The sequence below is a fragment of the Orcinus orca genome, chromosome 20 (genome assembly GCF_937001465.1).
Source record: "Orcinus orca chromosome 20, mOrcOrc1.1, whole genome shotgun sequence".
NCBI classification, from domain to species: domain Eukaryota; kingdom Metazoa; phylum Chordata; class Mammalia; order Artiodactyla; family Delphinidae; genus Orcinus; species Orcinus orca.
The window spans coordinates 57,764,908-57,784,270 of NC_064578.1; the positions used below are offsets into that span (position 1 = coordinate 57,764,908).

General features: G+C 41.8%; 1 protein-coding gene across 1 annotated transcript in view; it reads right to left on the minus strand.

Moving 5' to 3' along the window:
• Positions 1-1,291: 1,291 nt before the first annotated feature.
• The window catches only part of LOC101284368 (zinc finger protein 211-like), a 274,839-nt gene continuing 256,767 nt past the window's right edge, over positions 1,292-19,363 (minus strand). Inside the window, exon 3 of the transcript XR_007474244.1 lies at positions 1,292-5,507. The gene's annotated coding sequence lies outside the window, so the exon portion shown is untranslated. The remainder of the gene's footprint in view (positions 5,508-19,363) is intronic.

Consider the following 19,363-nt stretch of genomic DNA (forward strand, 5'->3'; position numbering starts at 1 on the left):
TGTGCCTTTTGGGATCTTAGTTCTGTAAGGCCAACTGACCCGAGGCAGGGGAACGCAATCAGACTCACAGGTTGCATCAGCCCAGAACGTTCCACACACCCAGTTCTCGGAATTGACCTGGAGCTCCCACCCACCCAGTTCCAGGAACTGACCTGGGGACTTTCCACCCGGCCCAGCCTTCCCGCCTTTCTAGGGGCGGGACTAACGGTCCCAAGACTGATACAACCGGCACCAGATATTGCCACGATACCAGAAAAGACCACCAAATAAGGACTACCCTGCGCCCTCCCGGATTCACCACAGCCCTTCCCCTTCTTCCCCTATAAATTCTGCCCAAACCCTCGCCCGGGCGCGACTTCTCTGGCTCCTTTCTCTCGGACCAGTGAACCTCTCCCAGGAGCGCTCCCTAATAAAGCTCACTTGAAGCTTTCCTGTTTCGCGGTGCCGTTTGTTAAGATCCGACCTTACAAGTTCCCCAACCAGAGACCAAACCCAGGCTCACAGCAGGGAAAGGGTGGAGTCCTAACCACTGGACAGCCAGGGAATTCCCTGACCTTCCCTCTTAATCATAAGGCCTAATCAGTCAATGCGTACCTACTTCTCCTGGCCCCAGCTAGTGAATGGGCTAATCTTTAGATAATATTTCACTTTGTATTTCCACATTTTTATCTATTACTGAAAATGGTTTTATCTTATGTACAGAGGCTACCCAGAGGTTTCACTGAAAACTGAGCAGTTTCGTGTGCAACGCACAATTTTCTTAATATAGACTTTACAAAATTATCAATATTGGTGGATTCCTAACCCAAGATAGATTTTTCTGTTTTTTGGAAAAAATATAACTATCAAAAACAATTGAATAACTGGCTGAGCTTAGAAGCACCTGTATATTAGGCAAGATTTACTTTCTCCAGATTACTCAGTGCCCATTTATCTGATACAGCTGAGCAGAAGATACAGCTGAGTAGAAGTAGGTGATATATTTATGTTTATCTTTCTACCATTTCTTTGTCTCAAATTAAAATCAATATCTCCTAGATATGAAAGTGATGGGCATGCCAACTTGGAAATAGGGATTATGTTCCTCACTCACACTGGAGCTGGGGTCCTAGAAAACTCCTCCTGCCTTTGTCTTCATAACTTCACCTTGCTCACCAGTTACAAGTTGAGACCCACTGATCAGACTGACAACAAACTGATCTTGGCCAACAACTGTTTTGCCAAAAGCCTGCTTTCAGTTTTAAGGTTCGTTGGATTCGCTGGCAAAATAACCACTAGTCTCACACGAATAAACAGCTTCAATCAAATCTTTAATAGAAAGTGATTTAACTTAACTTCAATATACAATCATTAGAGAGAAAGCAATAAGAATATTAACAGACTATATAAATTTCAATATACAATCATTAGAGGGAGAGCAATAATATTAACAGGGTATATAACAGAGCATACATCACCGAATTGGGCCGACACCAACTTCCAGATCCAAGTGGCATCTAGGAATTCCCTTGAACAGCAATCTGGAGTCCCAGTTGGGAAGGTCCCGGGCGGTGAGTCCACCTCACGGGTGGGACTTCAGAGTGCTGCCCAAAGGAGTCCTGCTTTTAACGCCAAGCCGCAAGCTGATAGTCATCAGCTTGCGTGCAAGTACGCAGCTCTGACTATTAACGCAAATATTTTGATACTTTAGTTGTAAGTCTCAGAATGTTCGCTGAATTCCAGGAACTGGCCAGATTCCCAAGTCCCAGGAAGCTTTGTGACTTACTCCCTTCTTTATCTGTTGGATCCCAAGACTGACTAGCACCATTTCTGCTGACCTGCATGTAGTCTAGCAGCTTGATGTGTAGCTCTTTCAGAGTCTGTTTAGTCAAAAGCCTATTGTTGTCTCTGAAGCCTGAACAAGACTATTTTATTAGCCTCCCCAACAACTTGGCTCTTAGCTCCAGAGGGATCCCACAGACAATGACAGCTTTTGGATTGAAACACTTCCTCTATGATCTTGGGTATACATTTGTCTTGTATTTACAGAGTGGCCACGGGGGTTTCTCTCGGCACTACCTGCCTTCTGAGTGGCTTCCTGGCCATTAAGTTTTGCCCCAGAACCTCTTAGTGGATAGACTTCAGAATTCAATCTCCCCAAATGCATTGGCTTCTTTACTTTCCTTTTCTGGTTCCTTCAGCTGTTGGTAAATGTCTATATTCCTATGAATGTGATTGGTCCTAGAAACAGCACAAATGTGTGAAAAAAAATTTTACACACGGTTTCTCAGCCACGTCAGACAGAAATCTCGGCTTATTACATGCATTTATATTTTATCCCCTGGATGTTATTTGGGCTTCAAGATCTGGACTAGTGGGTGCATGATATTTGTCCTGCACAGATACAAGCAGCGAGCCCAATACATCCACAGCAACAGACTTTACCCCAGACCTCCCCACGTGGCCAAAGCCACATGCACCATCCTTATCCTGGTGAGTTTCTTCATCTCTTTTTACTGCCTCTCTTCCATTTTGAGTCTTTGTGTTACTATAATTGTAAATCCAGACCAGTGGCTGATGGAAACATCTCTGCTACTAGTTCCGGATTTCCCAACTTTCAGCCCCTTTGTTCTCATCAGCAGTGATTTTTCTATGATTTCTGCTCCAAAAAAATTATTTTCCTAATATTGTTAAACATTTGTCTTCTTATTTCTGCAGTGAATCAATTAATTTTTTTAAGGGAAATTTTGGGATCTACTCCTTCCTAGTTCAGCCACGTGAGAGCTCTGGACCTCAATTTGTTTTAAATTTATTTATTTTTTATTTTTTATTTATTTTTCTCTGCATTGGGTCTTCGTTGCTGTGCACAGGCTTTCTCTAGTTGTGGCGAGTGGCGGCTACTCTTCATCGTGGTGCTCGGGCTTCTCATTGCGGTGGCTTCTCTTGTTGCAGAGAACAGGCTCTAGACGCATGGGACTCAGTAGTTGTGGTACGCAGGCTCAGTAGTTGTGGCTCGTGGGTTATAGAGCACAGGCTCAGTAGTTGTGGTGCATGGGCTTAATTGCTCCGCAGCATGTGGGATCTTCCTGGACCAGGGCTGGAACCCGTGTCCCCTGCATTGGCAAGCAGATTCTTAATCACTGCACCAACAGGGAAGTCCCTAATTTTATTTTTTAACTTAGGTGATGGTCAGGTACAAATAATAATACAATGAAAAGGTGATTGGCTAAGGGGCTTTCAATTTTCATTCATTAATTGGGATATATTGCTGAATAAGAACAGATAAATTCTTGCATTTCTAGAGTTAATAGAATATGCAGAAAATGAAAATTTTATCTAGTTATACAGAATTTACTTAATCTACTTATACTTTACTACCTAGTAGCAACTCTTCAGAAAGTTTTAATTAAGTAAGTACTATGGAAAGAAACAGGAAATTTAGACATAAAAGTTTGTGTCTTTATGTACTTGTATCTTATATGGTTACTTTAAAAACAAATTTTTAAAGCATATTCAGATCCAGGAGTTCCAGGTAGACGAAAAACACCTCTAGAGCCCCACACATAACTTCACAGAGTTATCAGAGATCTGAAGATATCCACCATGTTTGGAATGCAGAAATAGAGGAGACATATGGTGGGAGGAGAAACAATAAACATATGTAATGGTTGGTACTGACATATATTATAAATCCAGTCCAAAATTCTAATTTTGTCCAAAGAATACTGACAAGGTCATTATGAGGTATAACCAGATGTGCAACATTAGCAATTCTACAGTTTTTTTAAAATAAATGCTCAATTAAAAAATACATTAGATTAAAAACTTACATTTTTCACAACAAATATATATATCACATATTAGCCATCCAAATGAGTGTAAGGTGGTCTCATGGTCTCAGTTTGTTTTTCTTTTTTTTTTCTTTTTGGCCTTGCCACACAGCATGTAGGATCTTAGTCCCCTGACCAGAGATCGAACCAGTGCACCCTGCATTGGAGTCTTAACCACTGGACCACCAGGGAAGTTCCAGTCTCTGTTTGTTATTTAATTTATTTATTTTTGGCTGTGTTGGGTCTTCGTTACTGTGCATGGGCTTTCTCTAGTTGCGGCAAGTGGGGGCAATTCTTCATTGAGGTGTGCAGGCTTCTCACTGTAGTGGTTTCTCTTCATTGAGGTGTGCAGGTTTCTAATTGCCATAGCTTCTCTTGTTGTGGAGCATGGGCTCTAGGCACACGGGCTCCAGTAGTTGTGGCTCGTGGGCTCTAGAGCGCAGGCTCAGTAGTTGTGGCACACAGGATTTGTTGCTCCGCGACATGTGGGATGTTCCCAGACCAGGGCTTGAACCCGTGTTCCCTGCATTGGCAGGTGGACTCTTGACCACTACACCAACAGGGAAGTCCTTGGTAGACATTTTTGTTTTGTTTTGTTTTGTTTTGTTTTTTTCGGTACGCGGACCTCTCACTGTTCTGGCCTCTCCTGTTGCGGAGCACAGGCTCCGGACGCGCAGGCTCAGCAGCCATGGCTCACGGGCCCAGCCGCTCCATGGCATGTGGAATCTTCCCGGCCCAGGGCACGAACGTGTGTCCCCTGCATTGGCAGGTGGACTCTCAACTACTGCGCCACCAGGGAAGCCCAGGTGGATTCTTAACCACTGTGACACCAGGGTAGTCCCAGGGCTCTCTTATTTTAGAAATGCATTCTAAGAAATTATGCATTCAAAGACATGATACCTAGGATTATAAATGTTAGAAACTATTAAGTAAATCATGAAACACAAAAAAATGTGCATAAACACGATAAATGATGTAAGATACAGGAAGAGGCAAACACAGTCATTCCATTTATATATACATTTGAAAATAGCTATTACAAAAGTAGAGTATGCTCTTGCATCAGTCATTTTAATGTTGAGGATGAATTAACAATGGCAGGAGGAAACTGGTTGGAGGGCTGTACACAAGTATGTCAAAATTTACATTTTAAATAGGCAAAATTTAAGTCAACTATTCATCCAGTAAATGATTTTCAAAACAAAGATGCAAAACCTATCACTTTATAATCATTCTACTATGGTTTATTAGCTACATTCTTAAAATTGCGGCTACTATACCTGTAATGGTGGGAAAAGAATACAATAGTGGGCTACTGGCAATGCTTCCCAAATTAATGTTCAGTGAAATTATGTTGGCAATTTGACCTTGGCTATGGTTGGAATATTTACACACGGAAACTGGCAAACACTACAAACCAGAGATTAATTTACTGTGTAATTGAATGTCTGGACTTAACACTAAGGTAGCATATATTAATAATGCAGATTATTCCTAAACCTGTATAATGTATGTGGCCATTACATTATGCATAGTATAAAACTGAGTAAAAGTTGAGAACATATTCTTTCACTATTCCAAATTACAATTACATTCAGAAAAGAAATCACTCACATTATTGATGAATGAGTGAAATCTAACAGATGTCTTTGTTGTTTACCTGCTCTCTTTTGTCAAAAAAAGAGAAAATAGCCATATCTCACAAAATAAAAGTAAGCAAAAGATAGGAATAGAAATTTAACCAGTCAGGACACACAGGTAAAAAATAGACACATGAAAAACAAAATTCAACATCAACAATCCTAACAAAGGGAATTCCCTGGCAGTCCAGTGGTGAGGACTCCAGGCTTCCACAGCAGGGCACATGGGTTACTTTCCTGGTCAGAACTAAGATCATGCGTGCTGCGTGATAGGGTTAAAAAAATAGAACCTGAAATAAATGCAATTAAAATCACAATTTAAAAAAATACATTTATTTATTTATGTTTGTTTATAGCTACATTGGGTCTTCGCTACTGTGCACGGGCTTTCTCTAGTTGCACGAGTGGGGGCTACTCTTCGTTGTAGTGCATGAGATTCTCATTGCTGTTGCTTCTCTTTGTTGCAGAGCATGGGTTCTTGGCACGCGAGCTTCAGTAGTTGTGGCATGCGAGTTTAGTTACACCGTGACATGTAGGAAATTCCCGTCCCAGGACTCTAACCCATGTCCCCTGCATTGGCAGGCAGATTCTTAAGCAATGCACCACCAGGGAAGCCCCTAAAATCATAATCTTTTTATACATTTTGTTTGTTTGTTTGTTTTGCGGTACGCAGGCTTCTCACTGTTGTGGCCTCTCCCGTTGCGGAGCACAGGCTGCAGACGCGCAGGATCAGCAGCCATGGATCATGGGCCCAGCCTCTCCCCGGCATGTGGGATCCTCCCGGACCGGGGCATGAACCGCCTGCATCGGCAGGCGGACTCTCAACCACTGTGCAACCAGGGAAGCCCTGTACATGAGTTTTTAAGTCTTCATGGGAGGGGTCAGCCTACGTTCAGTCGTAGCTTTTAAGGTAGGTTGATCAAGTGTGGGTCCCAAGGCAGGGAGGACAAGTTCTTGCTAATTAACAATCATCATTTTGGTGAGTTAACACTTTTTCTGGAGGGATGGGAGGAACAGTGAGGCAATGGATCAAGGGCTTAGGAAGAGGATGCTTGGAGACCAGGTCACGTAGGGCCACACTGGACATTCTTAGTCCTTCCATGTCCCTCACACTGCCCATAACAGTGAGCGGGTCAACCACATAACAGGGCAACAGGGACATCTTGAGGTGGGTATGTAAAGATGGACAGGACCTTAGAAACGAATCACTGCATATGGCGGTAGAGCCCATGTCAAATCTGGGGTGACACCAATGACCAGTCCAGAGTGCCTGGCTTAGTGTTGCTGTCCCTGTGGAGAACTTCCCAAGCAGGACGGTGTTTCCGGGAGATGTGTACTGGTGAAAATGAAGCTGGAGACCCTGGTAGTGATGCAGATGTCAGATGTGGGTAGTTCATGGTCAGGACACAGCAAGTAGAGGCCCTGCTCGGAGGGGCAGGAGAGGAGACAGTGGACGGGTGCAGGGTGTAGAGGAACCACTCTTATCAAAGTTCTGGCATTAGTGAGCCCTTGTGGAAATCCTTCAACATCTCTGAGCTGGACACCCCTTCTTTCACAAATGCCAATAATAATAACTGAATCACAGCACTGCATTTGTTGGATACATAAATGGAGTCAGTCACAGGAAAGTCATCAATATTGCTTCCCAGAGAAAAGATAATCCTGTCCATCAGCATGGGGCTGGGGTGTGAGCAGGGCTCCTTGTGTGGGTGTCGGGGCACAGAAGTGTCAGGATTGACAAGGTGTTCTTTCAGTCCCCAAACCTGGAGGTGGGGCCAGAGGATGAGTGAAGTGACCAGACTCCCAATATCCTGAACCAGGCAACCTGGCATTGAAGCCCAGATCACTGTCCATTTCTGGGAGATCACAAACAGATGACACATCATCTCTGTGTCTCAGTTTCCTCTCTAGAAAGGGTCCATTAGCTGCACGGGTTCTTCTCACTCTCTTACCACCCGAAACTCCTTCAATATCACTGCCGGCCACGTTCGCAATATTCATAAGGCCCTTTCTTCAGTGTGAACTCTGTGATGTTTAAGCAAGTGGCACCTTTGGGTGAAAGATTTACCACATTTCTTGCACTGAAAAGGCTTTTCTCCAGTGTGGATTTTCCTATGGATGCGGAGGAGCTGTCTTTGCTTAAAGACTTTCCCACATTCAGTACACCCATAAGGCCTTTCTCCAGTGTGAACTCTGTGATGATCATAGAGAGAGGATCGACTAGTAAAAGACTGCCCACATTCACTGCACTCATAAGGCCTTTCTCCACTGTGAACTCTCTGATGACGAAGAAGGCTAGAACTACCAGTAAAACATTTCTCACTTTCATTGCACTTATAAGGCCTTTCTCCAGTGTGAACTTTCTGATGATCATGAAGGCCTGACCAAGCAGTAAAAGATTTCCCACATTCACTGCACTCATAAGGCCTTTCTCCATTGTGAACTCTCTCATTATAGTGGAGGCCACCCTTAGCAACAAAAGATTTCCCACATTCACTGCACTCATAAGGCTTTTCTCCAGTGTGAACTCTCTGATGTGCAAGGAAATTGGATTTGCGGGCAAAAGATTTTCCACACTGGGTGCATCGATAAGCTTTTTCTCCAGTGTGAACTCTCTGATGCTCAATTAACATGCATTTTTCAATGAAAGGTTTAGCATAGTCCTTGCATTCATAAGCCTTTTCTCCACTGTGGATTTTCCTATGTGCTCTGAGGTACTTCCTTAGGCTAAAGGATCTGCCACATTCACTGCAGTCACAGAGTGTTCTTCCACAGTTAACTCTCTGCTGTCCAAGGGGACCAGATTTGTGGCTAAAATAATTTCCACAATGGCTGCATTAGTAAGGCCTTTCTCCAGTGTGAACTTGCTCAGGCTGAATAAGTTTACATGTTTGGGTGTAGGCTTTCCCACATTTGCTGCACTCACACAACCTTACACTAGTAAGGACTCTTTCATCCTGAACAAGTATTTCTGTGTGGCTGGAGGCTTTCGTGCCTTCTCCCCAGCTGTGATGACATTTTCCACTGTGAAAAACAGCTTCACACTCTTTACTGTTGTTTCATTTCTTCCTGGTAATAGTGGCCTGTGGCTGAACTCCCATGTTGGCCACGAAGTCATTCCCAATCTCCATGTAGGTAGGTAGATTCCCTATTGTGTGGATTGGGCAGCTTTTCCAAAATGAGGGTCTCTGCATACCATATCGTATGGGATTCTCTCTGATGTGCTGCTTCTGGTGCTCTTGAAGGTTTTCAGTGAAATAGAACTGTTTCCCACATGTCCCACATCTGTATGCTTTCTGCTCCCTATTTGTTCCTTGCTCTTCAGCCAAGTGCAAAATGTCTCTCAAGACTGCAATGCCCATTTTACAGGGCTGGGTCTTCTCAGGAGACAAACCTGCCCTGGGGGTCCTCATCTGTGACACTCCTTCTTCAGATACACTCTGTTCAGAAGTCATCTCTTCATCCTCAACTCCAGGAAAAGAACCTGAAAACAAAGAAGTGATGGTGAAGTTCATGTTGACTTTATTGGGGGGAGTAAGGCCAGCACAATTCTACATTTGGCACGTGAAAGAACGAGTCCATAGGATCGTATTCAGGAAATGAATTTGGGGTCAACTTGAGAAGCAGCTGCTCTCACCAAGTACAGGACACAAGGACTGGATGTGGCCCAAGGCGATAGGCGTCCTCTATAATTCACTCCTCTGTCAATGGCTTTTACCAGGACCCCATCTCCTGGTGACCTGTGATAGTGTACAGAAGTGTATGTCCAGACCTCCAAAAATCTGACTGCAAACATGTTGCTGGCATTCAAGAAATATTAAAGGATTCCTTATGTTGAGAACACAAGCAGTGTCAGTAGGTACTATGGGAAAATCAGTGTAAAGACCACATGAGATAAGTGGTTTAGAGAGGTGTTAGAGAATGAATCCGAGGCCGGAGTCATACTAAAAATGGGAAATAGAAAAGACAAGTTGGCAGAATGTCACGAATGGAGAAAATCGAGAGAAGTGCTTTGCAGCCACCGACAGTGGCACTAAAATATTAGTCACAAGGAATTCACACTTCCTGATATGACTTGAACACAGCCCTGATATCATGGCCTCTCTCAGCTGCTATTCATCGTAATCAGGCTACCTCTGAGGCTTCTTGCTGAAACCAGATTCATGTCCATCCCGTAAAGCCCTAATGACTCTCCATACCAATCTGACCAACTACACAGGAAACAAATAATACAAGTCCTAACATAGTCAGGATGGCTGAATAGCCAACACTGGCCCAGAGGAACTCAGTACACAATACACAACATTTAAATATTACATAAAGAATGTCTGGTGGGTTTCCGTGGTGGCGCAGTGGTTGAGAGTCCGCCTGCCGTTGCAGGGGACACGGGTTCGTGCCCCGGTCCGGGAGGATCCCGTATGTCACAGAGCAGCTGGGCCCGTGAGCCATGGCCACTGAGCCTGCACGTCCGGAGCCTGTGCTCCGCAACGGGAGAGGCCACAACAGTGAGAGACCCGCGTACCGACAAAAAAAAAGAAAAAAGAAAAAAAGAGTGTCTGGTGGAAGGACTTTCCTGGTGGTACAGTGGTTAAAACTCTTTGTTTCTAATGCAGGAGGCACAGCTTTAATTCTTGGTCGGGCATGCCATGCAGCGTGGCCGAAAAAAAAGAACATCCGGTGGAGCCAGAGGGAAGGATATACAGTGGATGGAGTACAAAATGTTAGGAATGTATCTCCCCACCTAAACAACTATTGTACTGGCAGAACCTAATTGATCTAACTCTTTGCAACCATGGCGTCTTCTGAAAATCTGCAGTGTCCCACAAAACAGTTTGAAAAGACAAAGCTTCAGAATCAAAATCAGATATCACAGGGATGTGTGAATGATCACACTGGGAATATAAAATAATCATGACTAATATGCTAATTAATGTCTACTAATGGATAAAGCAGCCAGCATACAATGCCAGAAGGGAAATGTAAGCTGAGAGATGAAAATTTTAAAAATGGACCAAAAAGAAATGCTAAAGATCAAGTACACTATAACAGAAATTAAGAATGATGTGATGGGCTTATTCATACCCTGCATACAGCTAATGAAAGAACCTTTAAGCTTCATGTTCTCTTAGGAGAAACTTCCAAAACTGAAAAGCGAACTGAAAAATGACAAAAAATAAAATAAAATAAAATACCGGAATATACAACACGCATGTGAGAGCAACAAAAAATTTAACACACACATATGGAAACATCTCAAACAGAATGAAAAAAAGAAACGGAAGAAATAACTGAGGCAATAATGATGGAGAATTTCTAACAAAATGATGTCAGACACCAACAAACAGATCCAGAAAGCTCAGGGAACATGAGGCAGGTTTAATGCCAAAACAACTACATCTTTAGGCTTACCACATTCAAATGCAGAAAACAACAACCTAAAAGAGGCTAAAGGAATCAACACCTTTCCCAAGAGGAGCCAAAAAAAACCAATTACATTTGAATTCTCCTTAGAACTCAGGGAAATAAGAACTGAATGGAGTAAAATATTCAAAGTGGTAAGAGAGAGGGGACATCACCAACCTAGAATTTGGTAACCAGCGACATAAATCTTCAACACTGATGATGAAATAAACACGTTCTTTTTTTTTTGTTTTTTTTGTTGTTGTTGTTTTGTTTTTGCGATACACGGGCCTCTCACTCTTGTGGCCTCTCCCGTTGCGGAGCACAGGCTCCGGACACGCAGGCTCAGCAGCCACGGCTCACGGGCCCAGCCGCTCCGCCGCATGTGGGATCTTCCCGGACCAGGGCAAGAACCCGTGTCCCCTGCATCGGCAGGCGGACTCTCAACCACTGCACCACCAGGGAAGCCCTAAACACGTTCTTAGACACAGAAAAATTGTGAGACTATATTAGAAATAGTTCTTCAGAGAGGAAAAATGATGTAGATCAAAAATTTGGGTTTCATAGAGAAAGGAAGAGCATCAAAGAAGATAAAAACTTTCATTGACCTAAAACTGACATGAGACACTGTATTTCTTTAAGTTGTACCACATGATTTGATTTATGTATACACTGCTATGACTACCACAATAAGTTTAGTTAACATACATAGGTACATTTTTTTTTCTTGTGATGGGAACTTTTTTTTTTTTTGTGATGGGAACTTTTAAGATCTACCCTTCTGGAAACTTCTAAATATACAATACAGTTGTACTAACTAAAGTCACTATGCTGTGCACTACATCCCCAGGACTTACTCATCTTATAACTAGAAGTCTGTAACTTCTGACACCCTTCACTCACTTCATCTAACCACCTGCCCAGTTCTGGCAATCACTAATCCTTTGTCTGTATCTGAGTTTGGTGTTGTTCTTGTTTTAAAGATTCAGCATGTAAGTATACTCATGTAGTACAGTTAAACCTGCTTGGGTCCACTTGTACATGGATATTTTTCAACAAATATACACACGATCACATGATCTGTAGTTGGATGAATCCACAAATGGGAAAACTTCAGAATCAGAGGGCTGACTATGGGACTTCAGCATCCACAGATTTCAGTATATGCAGGGGCTCCTGGAACCAATCCTCCGTGGAAACAGTGGGACAAGTGGATTTGTCTTTCTCTCTCTGACTTATTTCACTTAGCATAATGTCCTCAAGGTCCATCTATGTTGAGGCAAATGGCAAGATTTCCATCTTTTTTTATGATTGTATAATATTGAATAATATGCCATATATACCACATGTTTGTTAGATCCACTCATCCATCAATGGACACTTAGGTTGTTTCCATCTCTTGAATATGATAAATAATGCTGCAATAAACGTGAGGCACAGATACCTTTTTGATATGATAATTTCACTCCCTGTGGATAAATACACAGAGGTGGAATTGCTGGACCATACAGAAGTTCCCTTTTAAATTTTTTAAGGATTCTCCATACTGTTTTCCATAGTAGTTGCAACAATGTATACATTCCCACCAACAGTGCACAAGGGGTCCCTTTTCTCCACAACTTCACCAACACTTATTTCTTCTCTTTCTCATAACAGACATTGTAACACGTGTCAGGTGATATCTCATTGTGTTGGGTTTTTTTTAATTTAAGAAAAAAATTTTAATTTACTTATTATTTATTTTTGGCTGCATTGGGTCTTTGTTGCTGTGCACAGCTTTCTCTAGTTGCGGCGAGCAGAGGTGGTACACGGGCTTCTCACTGCAGTGACTTCTCTTGTTGCAGAGCTGGGGTTCTAGGTGCACGGGCTTCAGTAGTTGTGGCACACGGGCTCAGGAGTTGTGGTTCTCAGGCTCTAGAGTGCAGACTCAGCAGTTGTGGTGCACGGGCTTAGGTGCTCCGCAGCATGTGGGATCTTCCTGGAACAGGGCTCAAATCCATGTCCCCTGCATTGGCACGTGGATTTTTAACCACTGAGCCACTAGGGAAGCCTTATTTTTTAATTTATTTTTGGCTGCATTGGGTCTTTTGCTGCGTGTGGGCTTTCTCTAGTTACGGCAAGCAGGGACTACTCTATTTTTGTGGTACGCGGGCTTCTCATTGTGGTGGTTTCTCTTGTGGTGTAGCATGGCCTCTATGCGTGCCAGCTTCAGTAGTTGTGGTGCATGGGCTTAATTGCTCCACAGCATGTGGGATCTTCCCGGACCAGTGTTCAAACCCGTATCCCCTGCATTGGCAGGTGGATTCTTAACCCCTATGCAATCCAGGGAAGTCCAGAAATCCACTTTAAATACCCACCTGCGGGAATTCCCTGGCAGTCCAGTGGTGAGGACTCGGCACTTTCACTGCTTTAGCCTGGGTTCAATCCCTGGTCAGGGAACTAGGACACTGCAAGCTGTGGTGCAGCCAAAAAAATAATAATAAATAAAAATAAAATCCACCAATCATGATCTCATCAACAGACGTGGGGTGGGGGGGATCTTAGAAAATCCAACACCCATTCATGATCAAAATCTCCATTTCCTAGTAATCTAAAAATAGGTAACAACTTCAACTTAATCTAAATAAAGCTCTACAGCTATCATCATATTTACTAGAGAAAAACTAGAAACATTCTCAGTAAGATGAAGAAAGCAAGGATGTTCCCTCCTACAACTCACTTTCCACTTCACACTATAAGTCATAACTAATGCAATGAGAAGAGAAAGTTGTATTAAAGTTATACTGATCAGGAAGCAAGGAATCAAACTGCCTTCATTCACAGATGATATAACCAGCTATGTAAAAACCAAAATATAGAACAACAACAACAAAAAATCCTGAAACTAGGAAGCAATTATAGCAAAGTTTCAGCATACAAGGATAAGATACAAAAGTCAATCACTTTCCTATACATCAAGAATAAACAAGTGAAATGTGAAATTAAAAACACAAGACCATGTACATTAATACCCCCACCACCGAACAAATAGAGAGAGAAAGGAAGAAATACTTAGTTATAAATCTACCAAGACATGTACAAGATCTACATGAGGGAAACTATAAAACTGTGATGAAGAAATCAAAGAACTAAATAAATGGAAACATATTTCACGTTCATAAATAGGAAGACCCACTACAGTCGAGATGTCAGTTCTTCCCAACTTCACCTATAGTTTCAATGCAGTCCAAATCATAACCCCAGGAAGTAATTTTGTGGATATAAATAAACTGATCCTAAAGTTTATACACAGAGGCAAAAGTACTAGAATAGCCAACACCATACTGAAGAACGAAGGTTGCAGACTGACACTACTCATATTCAAGACTTACTATCTTAAAAAAAAAACAAAGAAAGAAAGAAAGAAAAAGTAAAATAAGACTTAGTATCTAAAGTAATCAAGCCTGGGAATTCCCTGGTGGTCCCTTGGTTAGGACTCCACGGTTTCACTGCTGAGGGCCAGGGGTTCAATCCCTGGTTGGGGAACTAAGATCCTACAAGAGGCCTAGCAGGCAAAAAAAAAAAAACAACAACAAAAAAAGAAGTAATCAAACCAGTGTGGTATTGTTGAAAGGATAGAGAAACTGATCAATGAAGAGTATTGACAGCGCAGAAATAGAGCCACAGAAATATACTCATCAGACCATTGACACATGAGCAAGTGCTATACAATGGAGAAAAATGAAGTTTTTTGAATAAATAGTACTGGAACAACTGAACATCACATGTCAAGAAATGAACTCTAGACACAAACCTTACACCCTTCACAAAAAATTAACTCAAAATGGATAATGGGCCTAAAAGTTAAGTACAAAAACCCCTTAAAATTCAGTATGAAAACAACAACCCAAATACAAAATGAGCAAAACACCTTAACAGACACCTCATTAAAAGAAGACATCCACATGAAAATTTAGCATATACAAAGATGCAAGGAAATACAAATCAAAAGCAGATACCAGGGCTTCCATGGTAGCGCAGTGGTTAAGAATCTGCCTGCCAACGCAGGGGACACGGGTTCGAGCCCTGGTCCGGGAAGATCTCACATGCCGGGTAGCAACTAAGCACCGGGGAGCAACCATGCGCCACAACTACTGAGCCTGCACCCTAGAGGTAAGAGCCACAACTACTGAGCTTGCATGCTGCAACTACTGAAGCCCGTGCACCTAGAGCCCGTACTCCGCAACAAGAGAAGCCACTGTAATGAGAAGCCTGCGCACCACAACAAAGGGTAGCCCCCGCTTGCCATAACTAGAGAAACCCCATGCGCAGCAACAAAGACCCAGTGCAGCCAAAAATAAAATAAATAAATAATTTAAAAAGGGCAGATACCAATACATACCTATAAAAATGGCCAAAATCCAAACACTGACAACACCATATCCTGGCAACGGTGTGAAGCAACAGGAATTTCATTCATTGCCGACTGGAATGCTTAATGGTACAGTCCACTATGAAAGGCAGTTTGGTACTTTCTTACTGAACTAAGCATAATCTTATATCCTCCAGCAATTGTACTCTGTGGTATTTAGACAAAGGATTTGAAAACGGACATCCACACAAAAACCTTCAAACAGATATTTACAGTAGCTTTATCCACAACTTACAAAACTTGGAAGTAATCAAGAAGTCCTTCAGTAGATGAATGGATAAACATGATACATCCAGAGAACAGCAATATTATTTACAGCTAAACTGCAATGAGTTATCAAGTCATGAAAAAACATGTAGAAAACTTAAATGCGTATTACTGTGTGAAAGAAGCAAAGATGAAAGGGCTACATACTGTATGAGTCCAAGGATATGCCATTCTCAAAAAGGGGAAACTAATGACAGAGTAAAAAAATAATCAGGGGATACAAAGGAGTATGGGGGAGGAAGGGATGAACAGGTGGGACACGGAGAATTTTTAGTTGAAAATGAACACATTTTTTATGATACTATAATGGTGAATACACGTCATTATACATTTATCAAAGCCCACAGAATGTACAACACCACGAGTGAACTCTACCGCAAATTTTAGATTTTGAGTGTTAATGATGTGTTCGTGAAAGTTCATCAATTTTAACACTCAGATGGGGGATTTTTTTGATTCACCACAATCCCTATCAAAAACAATGATGCCTTCAAGAAACAGAAGAACTCAGACTCAAAATCACATAGATTCTCAAGGGATTCGATACAGCCAAAGTAATTGTGAAAAACAAAAAGTTGAAGGATTCACAACACATGAATTCAAACTGTCTTATACAGCTACAGTAAGCAAAACAGCATAAAGTGCTACTGGCCTAATGACAGATATATACTCCAATGGAATAGAACAGAGACTAGAGTGTCTAAAAATCAGCCGTCAAATATATGATGCAATAATTACTAAGAAGAGTATGGTTTCCACTGAATAAGGACAGCCTTTTCAACAAATGGTGCTGGGAAAACCAGATACCCACATGCACAACAATGAAATTAGAACCTTACTTAACACCATACACAAAAACTCAAAGGCCTAAACGTAATATATATATCAAAGGCCTAAACTATAGGACTAAACAAAGGCCTCAAAATATATAAAAGGCCTAAACATAAGAGCTAACACTAAAAAATTCTAAGAAAAAACAAACAAGAAAAGCTTCAGAATGTTGGATTCAGCCATGATTTCTTGCCTTTGATAACAAAGGCAAAAGCAACAAAACGAAAACTACACAAACCGGACCTCATAAAGATGAACAATTTTTGTCTCATACCTTAATTTACACAATCTTATTTGTCATTTGTAACTCAAGAAAGCTTGGGGGGGGGGAAACGGAAAAAAATGAAAAACTTTTTAACATCAAAGGACACTATAAACACAGTAAGAAAGAAACCACAGATTGAGAGAAAACATTTCCAAAACACGTATACAAAAAGGGATTAAGGGCTTCCCTGGTGGCACAGTGGTTAAGAATCTGCCTGCCAATGCAAGGCACATGGGTTCGAGCCCTCGTCCAGGAATATCCCACGTGCCACGGAGCAACTAAACCCGCATGCCACAACTACTAAGCCTGCACTCTTGAGTCCGTGAGCCACAACTACTGAAGCCCATGTGCCACAAGTACTGAAGCCTGCGTGCCTAGAGCCTGTGCTCCACAACAAGAGAAGCCACCGCAATGAGAAGCCCTCACACTGCAACGAAGAGGAGCTCCCGCTCGCTGCAACTAGAGAAAGCCCGCGCGCAGCAGCAGAAGACCCAACGCAGCCAATCAATCAATAAAATAAAAAAGAATAGCTCAACCCCTAAAACAAAAAAAAAAAAGGGATTAATATCCAGAATCTATGGATAAATCTGTAATTCAACAACAACCAAAAAACCAACCTGATTAATTAATAAAAAAGGACTAGAACAGATATTTTTCTAAAGATATACAAATGGCCAATAAGCACACCAAAAGGGATGTAATTGAAATGGGAAAGATATACCATTTCACACCCATTAGGATGGCTATGATCAAAAGAACAGAAAATAACAGGGACTTCCCTGGTGGTCCAGTGGTTAAGACTGCATGCTGTCACTGCAGGGGGTGCAGGTTCGATCCCTGGTAATCACTTCTTGGGGAACCAAGATTCTGCATGCCCCTCAGTGAGGGCAAAACAAAACAAAACAAAACAAAACAAAAAACAGAAAATAACAGATTCTGGGACTTCCCGGGTGGCACAGTGGTTAAGACTCCATGCTCCCAATGCACGGGGCTGGGGTTCGATCCCTGGTTAGGGAACTAGATCCCACATGCATGCCACAACTAAGAGTTTGCATGCCAAAACTAAGTAGCCTGTGTGGTGCAACTAAGAAGCCTACAAGAAGCAACTAAGGAGCCCACAAGCCACAACTAGGGAGCCCGCCTGTGACAACTAAGACCCGGCACAACAAAAATAAATAAATTAATTAATAAATAAGAAAGAAAGAAAGAAAGAAAGAAAGAAAGAAAGAAAGAAAGAAAGAAAGAAAGAAAGAAAGAAAAAGAAAATAACAGACACTGGTGTGGATACAGTGAAACTGGAACCTTGAAAAAGTGTCTTGCAGCCACACTTCATGGTCTGTTGTAGTAGTGACCACATCAGTGACAATACTGTCACACAGTCACACAAAAAAATGTCAGGTACCAAAATGGAGCAAAACCTGAGTACCATTAATTTGGACAGTCACTTGGCCATAGAAAGGGCAAACAAGGAAGGATCTACAACCAGGCAGAGGGGAAGACTACTGACCCTAAAAAGGCGACAGGAATAATAGCAAAAATAAACAAATGGGACGTAATCAAACTTATAAGCTCTGGCAGAGCAAAGTAAATCATAAGCCAAACAAAAAGATAACCTATTGCCAAATAATGTAACTGAAAAGGGCTTAATTTTCCAAAATATCTAAGCAGCCATACAACTCAGTAACAGAAAACAAACAACCCAGAAGACCTAAATAGACATTTCTCCAAAGCAAAAACGCAGATGGGCAATAGGCACATGAAAAGATGCTCATTATTGCTAATTATCAGAGAAATGCAAATCAAAACTATTGAATACAATGAGGTATCACCTCACACCAGTCAGAATGGCCATCATTAAAAAATCTACAAATAACAAGTGTTGGAGAGGGTGTGGAGAAAAAGGAAACCTCTTACACTACTGCTGGGACTGTAAATTGGTACAGCCACTGTGGAGAACAGTATGGAGCTTCCTCAAAAACCGAAAAATAGAGTTACCATATATTCCAGCAATCCCATTCCTCATGGTATATCCAGAGAAAAACATGGTTTGAAAGGATACATGCACCCCAATGTTCAATGCAGCACTGTTTACAATATCCAAGACATGGAAGCAACCTAAATGTCCGTAGACAGTTGAATGGATAAAGAAAATGTGGTGTTTATATACCACAGAAAATTACTCAGCCACTGAAACGAATGAAATAATGCCATTCACAGCAACATGGATGAACCCAGAGATTGTCATACTGAGTGAAGTAAGTCACAAAGACAACTAACATATGTTATCGATTACATGCGGAATCTAAAAAGAATTGATACATATAAACTTGTTTAGAAAACAGAAACAGATTCACGGACATAGAGAATGAACTTGTGGTTGCCAGGGGGGAAGGGTGAAGGGGATGGATAGTTAGGGAGTTTGGAATTGACATGTACACACTGCTGTATTTTAAATGGATAACCACGGACCTACTGTACAGCAGAAATTAAAACAAAATTGTAAATCAACAATACTTCATTAAAATTAAAAACAATCAACAAAAAAACCTACTGACCCTGAATCCTAAGCTGCAACTTCGGGGCTACTGGTGTTCGGGCACTAAGGATTAGGGATGCACTCTGCCTAGCCATAGTAACCACAGCACATAACCAAGGAATTTAAGAAGAAAGCAGTGCCCATGTTCCAGATGTGAGGACAGAGCTGCCCTTGAGGAAGAGAAGAAAGGAAGAACCTAGCTCA